Here is a 22,129-nt window from a genome sequence, read left to right on the forward strand (position 1 = left end):
GCACCCAGGCAGGAGCCGTTCAGCAGGCCCCGTCCTTGGACCTTGTGCAGGCCGATGGACTCGACCTCGAACCGACACACCGGAGCTCGACCTGGCCGACACGTACGGGTCCCACGTCCGGCTCAGGAACGCTGCCAGGAACTCGTCCTCTCGAGCGGCGCACCGCTTCCTCTGCCTTCCTGGCCTCCATCCTCGAGCTCTTTTTCGCACGTTTCTTGGTACGGCTCGGCACCACTGGCGATCCTCGATTCAGCCAGCAACTCCCCTGGCCCCTCGATCCTCGGCCTCCCTGGACCTCGCCCGGCTCCGTGGTCCTCCGTGCACACGCCCGCGTCTCGCCCGGCAGAACGTCTCGCTCGTCCCTTGCCGATGTGCGACACTCTGGTGACACCGGCGCTTGATGGCATGGGTGCGACTACTGAGCAGTTAACCCGCATCGGAGACGCGATGCTCCATGCGGGGAATGGCCAGCCCGTCCAGCGAAAAGCGTGCGCCGAGACGCGATGCTCGACGCAACCCTGACCATTAGCCAGGCCACGTTCATCGCTGTGTTGAACGGCTGACCGCGGGGACGCCTCGCCGAGATCCGCGATGCCCTCAGCAAGGAAGAGAACAGCAGGCCAGGCCGCGCCCCGAGATGCAGTACTCGTGCCGGCAATGCCGCCCCAGCTGGTAGTTTGACGACAGAAGCGTGGACAGCCGCGTTCCCTGGTCGGAACCTGGATCGCCTGCGTCCGACGCTTCGGCCCGCTGTCTGCCGTCTGCCGCTGCTCCGGCTCGTCCCCAGCCACACAGCCTACTGCCACGTAACGGTCGCACGTGGCCCAATCGTGGCACGCCACCTCTATGGGCCACCACTGGTCATCAGCTGATTGGCGCACAGTTGCCTCGTAATCGCACGTGCCTTCTCCTTCTCTTCTTCTTCATTTCTTGTTCTCGCTTTCGTGCCACGTGCCGTTCGTCTTCTTCAGTTCTGGTTTGCCGTTCTTCGGCGTCTTTAAGTCTTTTCCTTACACCGTGCTTCCGTCCGTGTGTCCATTCATCAACCCATCCGTCCATACATGTGTCTGTTCGTCCATACTTGAGTCCTTGCGTACTTCCAGCATATCCACGGAGCACAGCATAGCACCGATGGGCGAAGCGTACATCCGTCCATGCTTCCATTCATCCGTACGTTCGTTCTTGCTTCTGTCCGTGCATGCATCTCTCCGTTTGTCTGTCCGTCTGTCTGTTCCTCACACTAGCTCCACATGCTGAGTGAGTCATGCAACTAGGTTATTACGAACCAGTCACTGACATACATGGAAAAACCTACGGCTTCAGAAGCTTGGCCCCTAAAACTGTGATTGCGTACCATAATTTCATATATTGTTTTTGAAATACTGATTAGCTACGTTATTTCCAGGCTACACCCTGCAACGCACAGTATATTGTATTTTGTTTTCATCTTGTTTACCTTACTGCAAACAGCAGGTTGGCGAGAAATTGGTGAAAATTTATCATACTAATTGGTGGTTTACATATGGCTTCCGTGGCAATAAATCGTGATTCGCGCGCAGAAATTGAATGTAAAACTAGGTTTAGCATGTTTTATATAGGAATATATTGTCAAGCACCAAGACCCGTGAAGACAAGACAGGAACAGCGGGGCAGAAAGACACGAGCGTGTATCTTTAAACGAAGCGCTAACACACACTTCTTCTTTGTTCTCTTTTCCCTTTTCGGCTCGCTAGGGCTTGCCGGCTCACAACTCTAGGTGGTAATATTGTAAATTGGGGTTTTTTACAAAGCGTTTATTGATATAGGTAAATGAAGCGACCGCATGGCTTTACAACAATGAGCAAGTAAATTGCATTTAGCATACCATAATTACTGATGCTACATATTTATTTCAACAAGAACTTTTTATAACTCAAAAACAAGCGCTACATCTCACTGCAAGTTAACCGCAGCTCATGCCTTGCTTCCACTTTCACTGGTTCTCGTTGTTTCGAGCTGGCGCAGGTGAATACGCTGCTCTACTCGTGCATACCTTGATATCAACTCTTTTTTTCAGAGAAACTTTGTGTTGTTCGCATGCCTGCACGCTGCCTTTCATCCTTTCGTATTTCATTACAGATTTGAGAAGAGACTTCAGAGTGAACAGGTTGTCTGTCCAGGATGTGATTCCTTTAAAGTTCTTTTCACAAGACATAAGTGAGCTGCTAACGTCACCGCTCGGATAACACAAGTTCTCACCAACCTGAACATAAACATTCAGTGCAGGTAAATATGCGTGTTCATGCCTGGCCAAGTCCTTCATTGCAGCCCTGCACCGTCCAGAGTCAATTTTGTTCAAAATTCATTAGACAAGAAATCTACATGTGTGGTGCAAAATGCTGCGCTGTATTGAAGTTAATGCTTCAATGAAACGAATTTCCCCGTCATCACTTTCCTTTTCAGCATCTCCATGACATTCTATTTTCCCTAGGGAAATCATGTCAACCAGGTACTGTGAATTATCATTTTCATAACTAAAGTTCGCCGGCATGTGCTGAAACTGGCAGCCACATACTAGCTTTAAACCACATTTCATGTTGGAGGCGTTAGAAACGGGCGCACGGAAGAATGGATGGACGCACAGACACACGGATGAACGGATGGGCGTATTAATAAACCGAAGCACGGACGAACGCAGGGACGTACTAATGAATGGACGCAGAGATGGACGCGCGGACAGACGCGCGAAAGCATTGACGGACTGATGGACGCTTGGCCCCACTCATCATCATTCCCTCCATGGATATGCCGTGACACCGTTTTTATTGACATGCAATGCAAAGCAACTGGCTACAATGACTACGACGACTACGAAAACACGGGGACATACGACCCATGCCGTAAGAGGCTTTGTCCCTAAAGGAAATAGTTGAAATCACCTGCAGCAACAAGCGCACAACGTACGCACACATGTTCACGCAATCGCAACAGATTTCGCACTATGCAAAAATGAACGAATTAAATACGCATGTACACAGCATGCAAATGAATGTGTATTGCACCTGGTGGACTGGTGATCGCAATTAAGCCTGATCGGAATCAAATTTATCAACATCAATTGGTGCCCTTCTGCAGCTGGCGTAGAGAATCAATCACATCATGCTTAATCGCAATTGAGAGTGCCCATGTGACAGCGCAAAGTTATAACCTATAATACCCAAAATGCTGAAATGGCATCACTTACGCTGCACAAACACGAACGGTCCGTGGGTTGCCACTTCTCGCGCTTGATCTTTACAAGTAAGAAGAGTCGCCTTTTCAAATCTTTTCGGGAATCTGAACATCCTGTAGCCATTTTGCGAGTGGTTTTTGCACTGTGACAGGCAAAACCCCGGCATTTTGCCCGAGAAAATGCTGCGCCTGTGTCTTACTCAACCAGCCACCACGAAACGGAGGAAGCCGAATGGCGGCCCCCGACAGGTAGGCGGCACTCACCCCTTCAAAAAGTGCCCCCACCTTCCAAGGGGGCACGCGCATCAAGGAACCCAACTCCAAGCCCGCTCAATGCGCAATCTTGCTGGTAATGCTGAAAACACGATAGTTCCCCCCGAGATGCCCGTCAGCAGCGGTAAGTGGTAGATATAGATAGCTTGCCGCGTTTGACTATTTGAAGAGGTGTTTTCTGTGACTCGGTGCTTAACGCTTCGCACTGAGGACTCCGAGGTCACAAGTTCAATTCCGCGTGCCAGAGTTTTTTTTTTCTGAATTGTTCCTGTTTCTTGCGTTTACATTTCTATAGATACGTATACATGTCCAGTGCAAGGTCAATCTAAATAGGTCACGAAAGTTGGAACGAAAAGTGGTCTCAAACCCATTGGGACAGACATCAACAACCGCATGACGAGTGACGAGCGAATAGGTGAGACGAGGGGGGGGGGGCAAATCGCGGAAGCAAAAAATAATAATTAAACGTTCATATTCAATTTTTTATTTCACTTGTTACAATAAAGTTGTACATTACTTTAGTCAAGCTTTGGTATGTGGTTGAGTGCCCATTTTTTTCGAATTGTTTTTCAAACAGCAGGCACATGAAGGCACTCGTAACATGGACCAATATATTTGGGGGCGAATCTAGGGAATAGGCTATCAGAGCTTGTGTTGGCGAGTTCTTTGGTTCAGCGCATTACCAGGTCAGGGAAGAATCGCTCACTTTTCCGAGGTGGTTTTGCGCGTACATACACAATTTTGCTTACTTTTTATGTGCATTTTATAGCTCACCTAGCTGACAGAATGTGCATATAGCCGCTCCTGTGACTTCCTAGTGCTCTCGCTGGCACACGGCCGGCATGCCCTCGCCTTCAATGGCTGTACGCGCGAAAGGCTAAGCGACAAGACGCTGTACTCTACGGCTGCCAAAGCTATATTTTCAAAACCTCTGTCTCGCTGCAGTAGTTTTCAATGATAGGGCAACTTGAGGTCATTATGCTAGTGTGCTCGTGAACAGTTGTCTTACGATTCGCGCCAGGAAGTTTCTTGTGCATATTGCAAGTATGTCATTTGACTAATAAACCAACTAGCTTCCTAAATCTTTGTTATTTTCTTGTTTTTTCTCCCTCACATGAAGTTAGCGAGACACAATTCAGGCGCAATAAAATGGCGTAGTAGTAAAGGCACGTAGCAGACCACCTAGTAGGAAAAATTTCTATTTCGCTCTATGTAAGGCGAATGGTACGTAGAGGGCGACGGCGGCAACGAGCCACCGACTACTGGATCCATGGGCTTCTATGAAAGTTATGCTACCAGTTCACGTATATCTTGTCTGGTGAGTGACGGCGGCGTTGATGGCGACGTCAGCGGCAAAATCCAGCCGAGAGTGCCCGTATAATTGCTATCGCAATAACAACAAAAGAACATGCTTGTTTTCTTTTTTTTTAAGTTGGCATAATGCCTTCCGTACTATGGTTGTTTAAAACTATATTTCTATACACACTAAAAAAAGCGGGAAATTGCAGCAAAGTTCTCTGGTCCCTTACTGCATAATGTCTGTATTTAATGCACTGTTTATATTTGTCTCTTCTCTCTTCTTTTCAGCCCCCAATTCTCTAACAGTCTTTTACTTATTTCTACTGCGGGGATGTTTAACTTTCTATCGTTGTCCTTAAAACCAAAAACTTCATGCAGGCTCCCAATCAAACGTACACCTTCGTCTATATCTCCACATTCAATCAGAACGGGCTCCGTCGTTTCTTTATTTTACCCACAGCATGTGCGTTGTTCTTATTCAATGAATCTCGTATACGCTTTCTATGGCACCTTCATCTCGTTTCAAACAGCGCAGTGCTTACCTTTGAATGATCTAAAATTGCTTCACTCCTTTATTTTTTTTTATCACCCTTTGGTAGTAACTCAAAGCCACATTTTCACAGCGAAACCTGCATACAGCTAGGAGAAACAAAAAAGCGTCCAGCAACAGCATCACAAGGAGTCTCCTTCGGTTGTGTTATAAGTTAAGTTGTTCGCAGCGTCTTACCCAAGCACACACGCCATTACCTGCGTTGTGAGCGACGTCGTCCATTCCGCCGCAGTCGTAGCTCCGACCACGCGCGCATCAGGCCCTCCTGGAACCATCCGCATCGTTACGCCACGGACAACTCTAAGAGCGCCGACAGTGGAAACATGATAGAGCTCGCATTAGCTGAGCCGATGGTGCAGTCCGGGTGCAAAAAAGGCCTTCGAGGCTGAGTGCTGGCAGCAACTGAGTCGATGATCCAGCAGCCTTCTAAGCCATGCTAAATCGCGAACGGAAATGCAAGTGCCGTTGTCGAGTGCATCTAAAGTCACTGTGTATGCTACCTTTAGGTAGCATATATAAATGTAGCATATACAGTGACTTTAGGTGGATCTTGCAAACCACGACGCCTATCTAGCTTGTGATGTCAGACGCATGCAACAAAGTGGCGTTGCGCCGTCAGTGATGATTGCGGGAGCGTGCTTACCGGTGCTAACCCTCGCTTTATGCGGGAGTTTCTCCAGCGGCACATTGGCTTCGGCTGCGACGTCTGTGACCGTCTGCGGTTTCAGAACAGCCACGGTGATTAACGCATTACAAAACGCATTTAACCACTCATTACACTCTTGCATGACAATGATCATGCCAGGCACAATGTGCCGCATGTGGATAAACACTGCAGTAAACCCAAAGTAAGCGTCTCTTTACCATAATAAAACAAGAACATGTAACCAATGATTGTGAAAGACTGCAGTGCCATGTGAGATTGAACCAACTGCTTAACACCGTGATCACATATTTGAGCTTTCACTGCTAAATCATTTGTATGAAGTGCTTGGGCGGGGAGTTTTTTTTTTTCATTGAGGCATTCCAGTAAATGTTCCCACCATCGGTCACAGCACCAGTCGGCCGGTGCCAACATGGGGCAAATGCAGTTGATACGGTGATCTCGCCAAGTGTGGCGATGAGAGGAACATATTTTCTCCTCTTAAGCGAAGAGAGCGTACCACCACCCGACGTTGTAACCTGGTGACGGCGTCACCATAATGTGCATTTTCCACACGCTTCCTGAAACATACCTAAAAGGACACTAAAGTTAAAGCTTTCAAACTGTCGTGCAAACATCTGTATATATGGGACGAAAAACGGACCACAGACAAAATGTTTATGTAGAGTTTGAGGTGGTGTCAAAGTCTAGATTACTTTAAACGGATAAGCTATTCCTCAATTTTTAATCCCGTTTGTCGGCGGTCCTTAGATGGGACCAACCGGGTGGTGCAGGGTCTCCACTGCTTCTTTGCTGAACCCGAATAAACATTTCAGCATCATTATCATCATCATTTTTGCGGTGTTCCCAGTATTTCGACAGTGTGTACCATCAATTCGTTATTCTAGCAACGCAGACGACAACCAAATCTTTTTGGCGCAGTGCTCACAGCACGAACATTTCGTCAGCGATATGCGGCTTCTTTGATTGTTAAGTCAAACGTCAACATGAACCTAGAGTTTACAGCGTTTCATTCACAACCTACTTCATGGAGCCTGAGTTCCACAGAGTTTTGCACCGTATGCATTAAAAGTATCAGGAGTAGACAAGGTGATAACACTGGCTCCTCATACGCTCTCAGCTTAGTTCGAACACATATAAGTTCTGTATAAACATATAAAACTTCATAACAAACTTGCTGAAACCACGACCTTATAATGTATACCACCGTACTGTCTCGGGCCTCCGGCGTGCTACCAAGTGGTATGTTCATGCGTCTGCTTAACCTTCCCGCCCTCTTTATTTTATTTGCTCCCTCTTTTCTTCCTTCGTGCATATAATCTAGACGTGTTTTTATTCTCATAAACCTCGATTTGATGTTAAGCAGATGTCCAGCTTCTTTTGTTCTTCACTTAGTATTGCGCTTTTCCATCAAAAGTAAACTCCAATACTCATTTCACTACTATAGGCTTCATTTATTAAACAGAAACCAAAATACGCAAGTGTTTCAGTAAGCACTCACATATGTTTAGAAACGCTCTACACTCGTCTGTTGTAAGGACGAAGTGTAGGAAAGGAAAACAAAGAAGAGCAGCAGAGGTCATGAATATGCATATGCACTCGCTGTGGCCTCACATAATTATCCCATAATTTCTATATTGCCGACGCTAGCATTTAACACCGTGGCACGCTTTGAAAAATTTGTTAAATCAGATCATTTTGAAAAATCTCGCTTGGCAACATCTCACTTTTCCCATCTTAAGTACCCCTGCAAAAATCGATGGTGCTCCTCTAAAATGGCGGATATATCAATTACGAGACTACGATGCCGAGTCCCCCCCTTGAATTTTTATCTACACAGGTCTGGTCTGGCACAGTCTCCCCTATGCCTCTATGCACTGCAACGAGAGTGAATCCCTTCACCATCTTCTCTTAACATGCAGGTTATATACAAACCAAAGGAACAGACTGTTAGAAAAACCTCTCTGTAGGTCGACTCTAAATATATGTTTTCCGGTATTCGCTTCCTTTAGAGCAACTGAAAATAAATTTACCCACAGAAACGTTCGCGAGGCCGTATGCGATTTTCGAAAGGCAGCAAAACGAATAGAATGTTAAGCTGAGGCATAAATTCACTTTATTGCAAACCATATTAGCTTGTTAGTTTTTTATTACCTTTATTTATTTGATTTCCAATCTATCAATTATCAATTGGTTCTTTGCTTAAACATCCTTAGCTAAATAATCGGGCAAGCAAAACAATTCCATCTCACCAAAGAGGCACCGTCCGTTTCATGGCCGATCCCCAGTGGTGGGTTGTGCCAGGAACCCCTGAGGAACAACCAACCAACCAACCGACGCCATGCCACGCACTTCACCATGGCGAAATACTCGAGGATGGAAGGAAAAAATAGCGAAGTGAACGACACCCGTTTATTCTCGCTGAACTCACCAACTCAATATTTTTGCTACAGAAGTAGCCTCCAAAGAAAGATCAACCATAAAGGTCTGTACCGTCAAAAATGTTTACGTATTCTTGTACAAATTAAATAAATTTGTGCGACCAGCACAACTACGGCTCCTCAAATTCTGCGAGTGCACTTGAACTTGACCTGTGGATTGTATTTGTCAAATGGATGCTGCCCACCAACACATTCTGCATTGAGCCCTGCACATGGCCCTACAGTATATGCGATAACGAAGTCGGCCCCTATCTCGATGCTCTATTTCCCACCTGCTTTGCCTTTCATCTCTTCTCTCGTCAAGCCAGATGATATTTTTTGCTCTCTCTCCCTCCTTGCCCTGTTATAATACGGTGGTACTACAGGCGCTGACGCCCCGCACAACGTGGAGTATGTTTTCGCCTTTGGGCGGCGGAGGAAAACACGCGGTCCAGTCGGCCTTAGAATACACGGAAAAATAAAGACAAGTTCAGGCGAAGAAGCAAGTTCGAGGTGAAAGGGCACCCTATATTCAAGCATTTTTCATGTCTTGCCAAAAGAAACACAAACCATTCGATCAAGAGAAGTGTGTAAAGAATGCCGTCACTTGTGCCGACGGAAGGATTGCATCAAGAAACATATGGGTACTCAACGTAAGGGGTGATTGAAGTCGCATCATAACGGATGTCGTAGGGTACTTCTGACAGTTGTCACAATAAATTTTGCAATAAAGCTAGTATGGTCCGGCTGTCGTAAAACATCTATTAGAATAATTTTATATGTGAAGAAACTACACACGACGCATCAATGTGTTTCGAATCTCGGCCACATTCTAAATTTTTAGAGGGAGTAAGCTGGAGTCATGTGACATTCATTCATGTCATTCACAATGCAGCCTGACTTTTAAAACCATGTCCCACCATAATGTAGTAAACATAAATAGAAACAATTTTGATTTATATAAATAATTAACAAATTTCTATTTATTCTTTCCAACGCATGCACGAGAATATATCAAAGTAGAACTCAAAATTTTGTCATTATACAAGAAACAGGTGTTTGTGCAAGTTTATGCAAATTATGTGCCGTCATACCATTAGGAAAGAGAGGGTGAATATGACGAAATCTTGCTCGAAGTGGTAACAGAAGTGTCATTTCTGGGCACAATATGGAATCAACTTTACGTGTACATCTAGAATACATTATTTCTGCATGCAGCTCAGCATGAAACGATCACGCTTCAGTCAATACCTGGAAGATCAGAAAAAATGTTTCGGTAAACTATACTTTATTTATATGTCAATATGTAGTGCTGAGACCATGTTCATTAATTTCCAGATCCCTAACACAACACCCTATTACTGTCTTGCAGGCCACCGACTGCAATAAGAGCCTCCCTCCTGTCACTCGGAGTTGGTTGATTGTAACCAGTCTTTTGATAGTCAAAGGGGAAGATATCATTCCACAAAATAAGCACTATTGTTGCTTTAACGTTCTGTACACTCTAAGTCAGGCGCCGGATAACAAACGGCACATAGGCGGCGCGCTCCTGCGTACTAAAATCTTGTCTATAGAGAGCCGAGCAATAAAAAATAGCCGTGACATTCGCGAGGCACGAAAGTCACGCATACAGATGGTAAAAGCAGGCGCCAGAAGGAAAAAAAAAAGAAAAAAAGGGGGAGAGCCGCCGTGTCCGTTGCGCCAGCCTGGCGTCAGGAGTCGGCATTAACTTACGCAGAATCGTTCAGCCATAAGTGTGAGCGCGAAAAAAAAGCGAAAAAAAAGCGAAAAAAACGCCCCCCCCCCCGCCAGCTCAGTGCCCGGTGCAGGCGTGACGTTCATCGTCGCCTGCATGCCGTGGCAATTGTGCGTCACCGTTTCGTCCCGCTGTCTTGCGATGGTCGTTTTTCTAAAAGATGGTCTGAGACGGAAACAGTTTCCAGTGCTATATGGCACGCTCTATTCAAGATATCATACATCTCTCTGCATTTGGGCCTACACTGGGACGTGCAGCGCCATTGTTACTCTTTTGACTTCAATAAAAGAGTACAAACAACTTTCCGTTCATCAGTTGTCGAGGTATGACACTGTGTCATGTACTAAATAAAGGAGTACTAGTGCATGCGTGACAGCTTTCTGAAACACTGGCCTATGTATGCTCATGCTCATGTTCTGCCAAACAAGTTGAACTGATGATTTTAGGAAAGCATGGCAAAAAAGAAACAAGCCGAAGGCCGCGAGACAGAAAAAACATCAAAATTGAAAATCTATTGGTCGATCTTTGATTAGTGGTTGCGTAATTTGATGATGAACGTCAAGTAAAAGTCAGCAGTCAGGTGCACAAGTCAGCAGGAGAGCCCCGCTGCGGTGGTCTAGTGGCTAAGGTACTCGGCTGCTGACCCGGTCGCGGGTTTGAATCCCAGCTGCGGCGGCTCTATTTCCGATGAAGGCGGAAATGTTGTAGGCCCGTGTGCTCAGGTTTGGATGCACGTTAAAGAACCCCAGATGCTCGAAATTTCTGGAGCCCTCCACTATGGCATCTCTAATAATCATATGGTGGTTTTTGGACGTTAAACCCCACATATCAATCGATCAATCGAGGTCAGCAAGAGAGCGTATGTCACGAACATTTGCTCACTGTTTTGAATATTAAGTACTGTTCTCATATACCAGCAAGAATTTGTAACAGTGAACCATGACGAAGACAACCAGTGTACTGCTGTGAAGATAATGTACCAGCTATGAAAATCCCCATTTTATAAAGAGCAACTGCTAACAGTAAGAATAAATATTTTGAGGTTCGTTCTGCACCATTTCTTGACCCCAACTGCACGTCGACGTTCGGCAAAGAGATGTACAGAGGCATTCTTTATTTGGAGGGATACTGACCTAACCGTCGCTAATTTGTGTACGTCATACTTGACCTTGGCGCGCATTTCGGCATTCACTTGAACAGCGATGTGATGCTGAATAAAGGTAAGAGTAGCCAATCCCCACAAATAAGATCAGTTGAAGTCTGAAATTGAGTAAAAGCACTCTATATAGTGAAATAATGCGCATAAATTCTAAATGCAGAAATAAGTAATCGTTGAAATGCTAAAAAGGTGCTGATGCCCCAGCGTGTAGGTCACGGCAGTTCGCGCGTATGAAATTCAAATGTTAGAGTAGGCATGCTGAAATTTTCATGCAATGTTTACGTGCGAAAGTGAATTGTCCTCAAACAGCCGAGAATAGGCTGCTGTCACTGACACTCGTGTACCTCCCGACACAAATCAGCCGAATTTCTCACAGCACACGCACGTGCGAGAAATATACGTAGGTTTCGACAGCCGAACACAGCCTCGTTCGCGAACTTTGGTGAGCGTAACACTCGCAGTTCACGGGGAAGCACTAAAACAAAGCACAAGCACACGTTAATCGTTCTCGCTGAACAGCGCACCATAAACCGAAGTCGGAGCCGAAAGCGCTCACCGTGGTTGTCTCGAATTCATGAAGCCCTACGAACTATTCGCTGATCAAATGCATGCACATGACACAAAAACAGTTCAAGGTTCCGAAGATGGTTTGCAAAAACCCGTTTGGTAGATATATTCCCCCACAAAAAGACTCGCCGCCATGCGGTGGCGTTGTGGTGCAATAGGTAAAACATCTGCTACACGTGCATGCGGTCCCGAGTTCGATTCCAGGGCTGTGCTTTGCATGTTAATCTCGAATATATAGGTAATTGGGATACTAATAGTTTTCTAATTACCTTTTATCGTAACATTCGCCGCATTCTCGGCGAGAAACTGCTCTGAACAGCGTAAAATAGTAATTTTTTCCGCCACCGCATCAAGGCCGGGCCGCCTACGGAAAGTCACGCCTAACCGCAGGCCGTATCTTGCGAGAAAAAATTTGACCTAAAATCCCGGCTATTCTGAAGGCCACTTCAAATCGGGCCGGTTTCTCTACAACGCAGCTATGGAGCCGTCTAGAAGCGGCGATAGTTTGGCTCAATTTTCTGCCTGCGGGCGTGTAGTCTAGCCAGGACTTCATTTAGAGTGTACAGCAGCAGTACTAAAAAGTAGTGAGCAGTTGCATGACATGAATTACTCGCAATAGCCTGCCCGGAAACCTCACGCTGGTGTGCTAAGTAGTGAAAGAGACGTGAAGGCAGGCTTCCCACTACCTTGTGCTTATTCAGATGGGATTTTTTTCTCCCTCGACAGGAGAAGTACTCTATTAAACCTTTGTGCCTTAATACGAAAGCATATTATGGAAACATAGGCGCTACATTTTGACCTAGAAAGCTACATTTTGAATACTAAGCCGCATTGTGACTCATAATGCTATTTATCCTAAACTTGTCAAAATATTCTGACAATGCCTGTGGTTCATTTGCTCCTGAAGTAGTTGAATCACTTATTACAGGAATCTATAAAATCGAAATTGTGAATTCTTTATTCGCCAAAAAAAATGTGGGCTTGTTATAAGAAAGGGTAAACATGCCGCATATTGGGAATTTCGCCACGATGAAAAATAAAAAACGTTAAAAGCAAATTGCACACAGTGCCATAAATATGAAACAGTAGCGCCTTGAAGGAAAAAATTGTTACGTAGTAATTGCTCAAACCTGTATTATCACACGATTTCATTAGCGCTGCAAAGTTTGAAGTGGGATCATACTTTTTTGTGAGCTAACGCCTGTATGACGTCTTCTCACGTTCATATCTACCAAACGATTTTTAAGAGCATGATCTGAGCTGGTAGAAAATTGACCGGGTCAAGTTGATATGAAAGGTTTAGAAAAAGTTGTTAACAACATAAAGTACGAGGTATTTTTCTATCGGAGAGCATAAAATCACCCTGTAGGCTCCAGACTTGCTGAGGTTGTAGTGACGAAAATGACGCCGTGAATGCGCTCACAACAGCACATGGTAGGCCGTACTGCTGCATATGCGCACAACCGACAACAAAGGTGTCAGTGACCCACTTTGTATATAGATGCTCAAGTGAAGTCGACAAGTGAACGAAGACTTATGCTTTATTGCGTACACTGAGGCCGAGCACCTGTCTTCGTCGGGACATATACGAAAATTTTCACCACCTGGGGTTCATTAGCATGCCCCCAAAGCTGAGCATACAAACTTACAGCATTTTCGCCTCCATAGATAATGCAGCCACCGCTGCCGGGATCAGATCCCGTGACCTGCGGGTCAGCAGCCGAGTACCTTACCCACTAGAACACCACAGTGGGGCTATGGAATTAAGTTTATAAATAAAATTTGCCATGTCCCATGTACAGAAGAAATCAATATTATGCGAAGCACGAATGAGGAAGGTTGATATGCCTCGTTGAAATCAGCAAAATGTTGGCGAAAATAAATTATGCCGTACATGACTTTCATGTCACGTGCTCAGATTTGGGTGCACAATAAAAAACCCCAAATGGTCAGACTTTTCGGAGCCCTCCCATATGGCGTCTCTCATAATCGTATGTTGCTTTTGCGACGTTAAACCTTACATATTATTCACATTGATGTCACGATTACCATATTTGAACGTGTTATTTACCTTCGTCATCTATTCAAGTCACCTGATATCAAATTTGGTATGTGTTGAGCTAGCGAAAGGGCTGCGAGCGTGCTATGAGCGCAGCAAGTAGTCACGTTTTACAAGACACATTTCTAATGATGATCCTGTTTGCACCAGTCACATACTTTCGTCGTCCGCTCACGATCCGTAATACCAAATTTGGTATAAGCGAAGCTAGCGAAACGGCAGCGAGCACATCATAAAGGGTCCAATATACTCAGACGTAATGTTGACGCGCGCGAAAGCAGGGCGCAGCCACGATACACTAGCAAAACGCGAGCAGTGGCGCGACCAGCGTCCATCAGCGCGACACGGCGGCAACCGGCTCGAAATGCTACTATATTACCCAGACAGCACCGTGTCTGTCTCTCTTCGTGACGGAGGGACGTTGGGCGCGCTCAAACGAGCATGCGTAAAATATCTGCGTCTGGCGTGGCATCGTCGGCATTACGCGACGAAACAAACGCCGGTGTGCACGCACGCCAGGTCACGTCGAAGTGTATTGGCGCCTTGAGAGTGGCATGTAGTCATGTTCTTACAGAACAGGCATCTCATGATTATCATGTTTGCACCAGTCACACACCTTCATCATCCATTCACGTGACGTAATACAAAATTTGGCATATGTGAAGATAGCGAAATGGCTGATAGCGCATCATGTGTGTGGCATGTAGTCATGTTGTTACATAACACGCATGTTATGATTATCATGTTTGGACGTGTCATCTTCTTATGTCGTCTATTCGCGCCCCGTAATACCAAATTAGGTACATGTGAAGCTAGCTAAATGGATGCGGGCGCATCATGAGCGTATCATTTAGTCATGTTGTTACATGACACGCATCTCATGATTATCGTGTTTGCACCAGTCACATACCTTCGTCATCCATTCACCTCCTGTGTTACCAAATATGGTATATGCGAAGCTAGCGAAACGGCCACGAGCGCATCATGAGTGTGGCATGTAGTCATGTAGTTACATGATAGGCATGTCATGAATTTCATGTTAGGGTCAGTCGTTTGCTTTCGCCTTGCAGTCATGTTATACAACACCAATTTTGCAACATATCATGTAAACAAAACCACCGCAAGGGCAGCAACATCATGGAATGTAAATCATGACATTCATGACATACAATTCTCGAGTTTCACGTTATGACTAATCAGTTATGCTCGACATACGGTCATGTCTTGCCATACCAAGTTTGGTATTATTACCACTACCGGAACGGCCAGGAGTGTTAAAACTCGTAAGCAGCTAGATAGATAGATAGATAGATAGATAGATAGATAGATAGATAGATAGATAGATAGATAGATAGATAGATAGATAGATAGATAGATAGATAGATATAGATAGATAGATAGATAGATAGATAGATAGATAGATACATAGATAGATAGATAGATAGATAGATAGATAGATAGATAGATAGATAGATAGATAGATAGATACGCTCAAAGGCGCCGAAGTTCGCTAAGAAAAGCTTCGCATTTAAAAGAAAGTTTTTCAACCTCCCTTTCGTAGTGAGATTGAAAACCAGGTTCAACTAGTGTGACAATCAGGTTGTCAAAATAGTGACCAGGGATAATGACATGCTTGCACAGTGGAAGGCTATGGCAAGCGCAAAACATGCGCCTCATGATTAATATAGCGCAATCAGAAAGGTGTTTTCGTTCGGCCAATGCATTGAAAGTTGTACGATGTATATTGCAGCATGTAAACTACATAGCTTGTGTCGTAGTCAAAATTGCATTTTATTCTTAGAGTAACGTCTGACACAACGCTCCCAATAGTTTGCGAAGTGGTCATGTGGAAGCACAGCTTAAAACACATCTTGTTGCACGGATGACATCCCACATGGACAGGCGTTGTTATTTTAAACGTCGTCAGTTTGTGCCGCAAGTTCCATGAGAATCTCTGGGTTCAAGATGAAGCTGAAAAGACGATTACATTGCATTAGTACGTTACAGTTAACATTTGGAGTCAAAGCCGAATGTTTGATACGATGGTTTCCTTTCGTATTTTCTTGTTGCGCAATTTGTTCACCTGGTTTCAGAAGCGCTCTGCTGTCCATTGCTTTGGCGCACATGATCGCGTCATTCACTATTTTAGGCGGATATATATGCTCAGTTAGGGCATCGAAAACACGGCCGAAGTTTTTTTAGCCAAGTATGAATTTTCAGAGTACAGCTTTTGATATAAACGGCTTCGCTGAAAGTATATTACTATTACAATGCTTAGCATGACTGATTTTAAAATGAGAATAGGTGAGAGTCGAATGGTTTTCTGTATACTTTCACCGCTATTTTCAGCTACAGAGCGATGTCGTGAAATACAGAAAACAGATAGATTCTGTCCAGTACGATTGTGAAAATGGAATGGATGAACTAACCTTGGTGAAATATTTGGTAAAGTCAAAAGTTCCGTTTTGCCGTAGTGCCGGATAAGAAAAATCTTGTCTTTAAAACGTTTGTAACAGCAGGGTTAAAGATTACACAATGATAGAAAACGTGTTTGCAGTTCACCCGTAAACATAATCGTGTGATTCGCACCGATTTTTGCGCGAACAGAAGGGCCACTGACTTGTACGTAGTGTATACGCTGTCGAACTCAAAAGTGTTTAACTCTACGATGAGTCTTAATAATGTGTCTGATGATCACTTGTGAACAGATCTTTGAAACTATGAGTCGGCGTCGGCATCTAGCACTGAAAAAATGCCGTCAGCATGGGAAATGTTTGTTTTAAGGGAGGAAATATCTAATATGACCAGCAATGAATCACTATAGGCAAATTTAGGTTGATGATGTCGGCCAGAACATAAGAAGTGTCCTCAAGATAAGATGCAATAGTGGAAAGAAGCATACGAATGAGGCCATCGACATAGCTTCAGAGCACTTCGGTGACAGTACCAATGCCTAACACAGTATAGTGACCGCGGTTATTTCACGTATGAATTTTAGGCATTAAGTAAAATGTTATTGGAACAGGGCTGAGATGACTAGTGAATAATTTGATTTATGGGGAAGTTCGTCGGCAAATATTAAACGTCGGATGTTTCAGTAAGTATCACACTCGTCTTATTGGTCGGGTTCGCACCGAGTCGTTCATAAAATGTGCCCTCATTTAGTGGCCTCTGAGCCACACAAGTGCAGCCCGTCATGTACATTATCGCTGCGGTGCCTCCATAATCGGTAAGATTGATTGCAATGTCTGAGCGCTCTTGGGAGCTTTTACCTTCATTTCGTTCTTTTAGGGTCAGGTTCTCTTTGAATGAAGTGTGGTTCCCATTAGCCTCTAATATCTCACAATGAATTGTAGAAATGTGCATACTGAGGATTATATTGCGAGGTATTGGTAGCATCTGCTGTTGACGGGAAGACATGTTTGTCTTGGACGACGAGCATTCATGGGAATATTCGCTCAATCTCATATTTCGTACATATTTATCTGAGTCTTCTCACAAGTCAAGTTCATTCTGTCCACCAATAGCTGGGCAGAAATCAATGCTTTGAAAACATACACTCATTTCTGAGTCGGTTAAAACCCCGTTTGAAGCGTTTTCTAGGTTAGGACGACGAGATGGGTTATCTCGTCTCGAATTTGGTTCGACATAAACTGACACGTCATTCAGCAGTGGTTGTGGGGGAATAATACCAACACGTAGCACTTTTTTCTCGCTTTTTTGATGCGATGTCTAATTGTTTATAATGTTCATACATTACGAGCGAGAATGATTCAGTATAATCTAACATGTTAGCTTTGCATAGCTGTTGTTCACTGATGAGCAGCATTATGTGAGGAGAAATACAGAGGCCAATGGTGATGCGCAGAAGAGGTAGGGAAACATTCTTTAAGATTTCGTTGCATATTGCCACGTTGCTTTGTGGCATTTTGGGAGTTGCTAGATGAAGTGATCAGAAGTAGTTTCGGAACAGTCAAGGTATTTAAATAAGTATTTAACATAGCTGCGTGAAGTTTGTGTTTCACGCGTTTTTCTACAATTTGCCTAACTCTAATGAAGCCTTGACTATAGACAATATTGTCCATATCAATCAGTCTCAGTCAATCATTCGATAATACACCACTTTTGTTGCAATGAGAATTTTTGAACAGGTACCACCAAGACAAAAAAAGGCTTCCCGATCTTTTTTGCGATAATACTTCTTAATTCCTTGGTTTAGCAGCAACTGAAGCGTAAGTAGAGGTTTGTTCCACCTCAGCGCAGAGTTCAAAGCAATTAGCGCAGGAGGTGTAGTGTAAGGTCCGGCGTCTCAGGCCAAGAAGGGTGAGTCTTCTTGGTCACAAAAGGGTGCGCTTCTCAAAGAACCGATTCTCGGGAGACGATAATTACGGCTTAGTTCTGGTGAGAAGACCGTGGTCTGTCGCGGCTTCTAACAACCAGCTAAATGATCCCCGGTCAGCGGATTGCTGGCGGGTGACGTGAGGACAGTGTATAGATACCCATACATCAGAATTGGAGTCCGCGGGACGGCTGTCATGCTGGGCAGCGTATTTATCTCGCGGTAACGGCATGAGGCGCGCAGTCGAGCGGTGCCACATTTGTGTACGTTCGCACAGTTCGCGGAACGTGGTGTGCAGGTCGGCCCTTTCGTCTCTCTCTGCCCAACCGAGTGGTCGAGCGAGAGGAGAGGACGTTAACAAGTGTTTAGTCTGTTCAATAAACGAACTGAGTTGCTTTGGTTGGCCGTGACGAGAATCGGGAGGGGCAAACGAGGGGTCAAAACCTGGATCCCGAGTCCTCACGGTCGTTCTGGCCGCAGCAAAGCGTGTTCTGCACTATCGGCTCTGCCGAGGCAACATGCGACGGTTCCAACGGTGAAGTCTTGTAAATATGTACTCAAATATCTGTAGATTAAGTCGTGTTGTTGCAACGCATTGAAAGGCGCTGGTTTCCATCCCTGAACAAGCAGCAGCAGCAGCCTCGACAAGACAAGACGAACACCAAGCAACCAACATTCCACTCCCTTCTATAGCAACAGCCGCTACGCAGCTGAGAGAGCTCTGCTCAAAAGAACAGCGGGAGTGGGTAGAAGGTTGAGTTTTACTGGCGCAGTCGACACGATCGAGACGACGACGACAAGGAACGCTCTGCGCACCAAAGAGTTCGCCGTATTGTGGAGAGCACGCAAGACCAAAAACCAAGACATCGGCTGTTCCGACGAAGAGCCAAGCCACCGAACTGAGGAGGCTGCGGTGCGGCAGCCATCGACCCAAGGAAGTCAGTGGTCCAGCAACGGTCATCCCCATTCATCAGTACAGCGACAACCCCGGCGACGTCGAGCAATGTCGAGCGTCTGACGGCGGGAACGACACTGGAGCAGCGAGCAGCAACTTAAAAAGTGGTGAGTCCTCTGGTGTTCTTACATCTCAGAGGCGCCACTGCATTTCTTCAGTTTTAAGGTGTCCTAGGGACACGAGTTTTGCCCACTTATACTCGGACAGGCAAGTGCAGGCCATGAGTCGTGAGTCGGGAGAGGAGAGTGACGTGCCAAACTCGGAAGAGGGTAGTGCGCGGGAGAACCAGAGAGATGACCGTTTCGGAAATCTCACGCTGGAGCGTAGACTGCAGAAATTGCAGTTGGAGATGGAGAGACTATCGCAGATAATGGGCGAAAGCTGTCGGTGGAGTGGACCCGAGTTCGACAGGCTGGATTTGTGTAGCGAATCGAGACGCTATTCGAAAGTGCTCACAGAGGTGCTCCCCAAATTTCCAGCCGAGGCTGAAGCACCGGTGTAGTTTGAGTCCGTGGAAAGTGCCCTAGTAGTGTACGAGGTACCGGGGGAGTTTCAGGGACGTTTAGTTTTTCTGTTAGTAGCAGAGAGAGTCCCATTTTTGTCCACGTGGTTAAGCCCAACAGAGCAAAAATATTACCAGGTAATCAAGAAAACGGTGCTTGACGAGCTCAGACTTTCAGCCGGGGAATATTTAAGAAAATTTTTAGGGTCAGGCAAGCGTGCGAACGAGGGGTGGAGACCCTTTTCGACACGTTTAAAGAGCTACCTTCACTTTTACTATGAGGCAAGAGGGGTGTCGACATTCGAGGGCCTGGTCAAGCTTTTGGTGGCTGACCAATTAAAGAAAGATTTCTCGGAAGAGGTCGTGCGGTATGTGGCACTCCAAAAAGGTAGAACGTAGATGAGCGCCCCAGAGATATCCGCATTGCTGCGAACGTTTGAATTAACACAGGGGGCGAACAGCGCGGCGAGGCAGGCGAAGCAAAGAGCGGTGGAATTGCAAAGCCTGGCAGAGTCGAAAAGCGCGAGCAGGGCTAGATCCGACGAAAAAACAACGAAGGGCCGTGGGGCTGGGAAAGACCGTGGCGCGGAGGGGAAACCAAGGCCCAGAGCCTGCTACAGTAGCAGCAGTACAGAGCACCAGAAATGGAAGTGCCCGCAGCGTCAGAAACAGCCGAAGGAAGTGCTTCCGAACAGTAAAAAAGACAGCTTTGGGCGCGTGTTTTGATTGAAGGGCCCCCAGCCGCACACAGTGATTTGATTCCGGTATCGCTCGACTGCAAAACAAACGTATAGAAGCAGTGTTCGGCACAGGTGTGGAAATTACGGTAGTCCCTGAGAGCGTGGTCCCGCCATGAGTGGGTGCAACCTCATGGAATGGTCAAACTGTCTTCGGCGTTCGGAGAGAAAGTACAGGCCAAGTTCGCAGTTATTCCGCTGACTATGTCACGCGAGCGTGGAGTTTTTTCCGACGTTAGGGAACCAGTCCAAGTGTTGTGCGTGTTGACGGACCGTCCAACGGCACGAACAGCGTTGGAACAGTACCTTTAGGGACATGTTATACCACATAACAGAGAAGGAGGGTAGGAATTGGGATCAATTTGTGTCTTTCTTGTTTTTGGGGTACAGGGAAGTCCCACACGATACGACTGGAGTAGCGCCCTTTGAGAAGCTGTAAGGAAGCAACCAACGGGTCCGTTAAGTATACTTAAGAGGACTTGGACGGGGGAAACTGCAGTACCGAAAGAGTGGGGGGCGTCGTCAGTGGCGTACATGGAAGAATTACGAGGGCGGATGAGGCGCGCGACGCAAGTTGCAGAAATGGTCAGCTCAAAATTGCAAAACACCTACGTTGCGCAATTCAACAAAAGGGCGAAGGCAAAAGAGTTTAACGTCGGTGATTTGGTACTTGTGTTCAATGATCAACGACCAGGGAAAATGTTTCCAAAATTAGAAGGGCCAGGCAGTGTCACCAAGAGATACCGCGAGCATTCATACTTCGTTCAGATGCCAGCAGGTAACTGGAAACTGGTGCACGCGAATAAGCTGCGCCCGTATCACTCCAGGGTTATGTCAGTAGGAGTAATGTTCGAGAAGGATGGTGATTTCGGTGACGTAGAGTGCGCCCCACAGCCGGTGACAATGCGTAGTGAAGAAGTTTTTCCATCGCGCGATATTGTAGTTTATTTAGTAGAACGGGAACGCTGGGAGATCTGCGAAGTGTTCAAGAGGCACGTGGAGCAGTATGACGGAGGGCCGACCATAGCGGCAGTAAGGCTACACGAGATAAGGTTGCAAGATGGGTTTGTCCGCAGGAGCCCGCATCCGTACAAGGTACCCAAAAGCTTACTGGCCGAGGTGGGGAGGCAGGTAGACGAGCTGCTCGAATTGGGGTTGATCTTTCCATGCAAGAGCCTGTATGCCCATCCACTGGTATGCGTTCCGAAGAAAGACGGAAGCATGCGACTCTGTGTCGATTTTCGGGCATTACACGCGGGGACGGTGCCGAACGCATACCCAATGGCCTTTCAGCAAGAACTCATAATGAGCGTAGGGAGAGCGAAGTACATAACGCTGCTCGACCTGCGAAGAGGTTATTGGCAGGTACCACTTGAGTCTTCTTCGCGCCTGTTGACAGCGTTTGCGCGCCATCGCGGATAGTTTGCCCGGACGGTAATGCCCTTCAGGCTCTAAAACGCTGCCCAAACGTTCCAGAGAGCAATGAACTAAATGCAAAGGCCGCACAGCGGATACTGCTGTGCATACCTGAATGATATAGCAGTTTTTAGCGAAACGCTCGAAGAGCGCGCGGAACACCTTTGGTGGGTGTTTGAGACCCTAAAGCGAGTTAACCTGAAGGTCAAGAGGGATAAGTGCC

This window comes from Rhipicephalus microplus, chromosome 3, assembly GCF_043290135.1.
Source record: "Rhipicephalus microplus isolate Deutch F79 chromosome 3, USDA_Rmic, whole genome shotgun sequence".
NCBI lineage: Eukaryota > Metazoa > Arthropoda > Arachnida > Ixodida > Ixodidae > Rhipicephalus > Rhipicephalus microplus.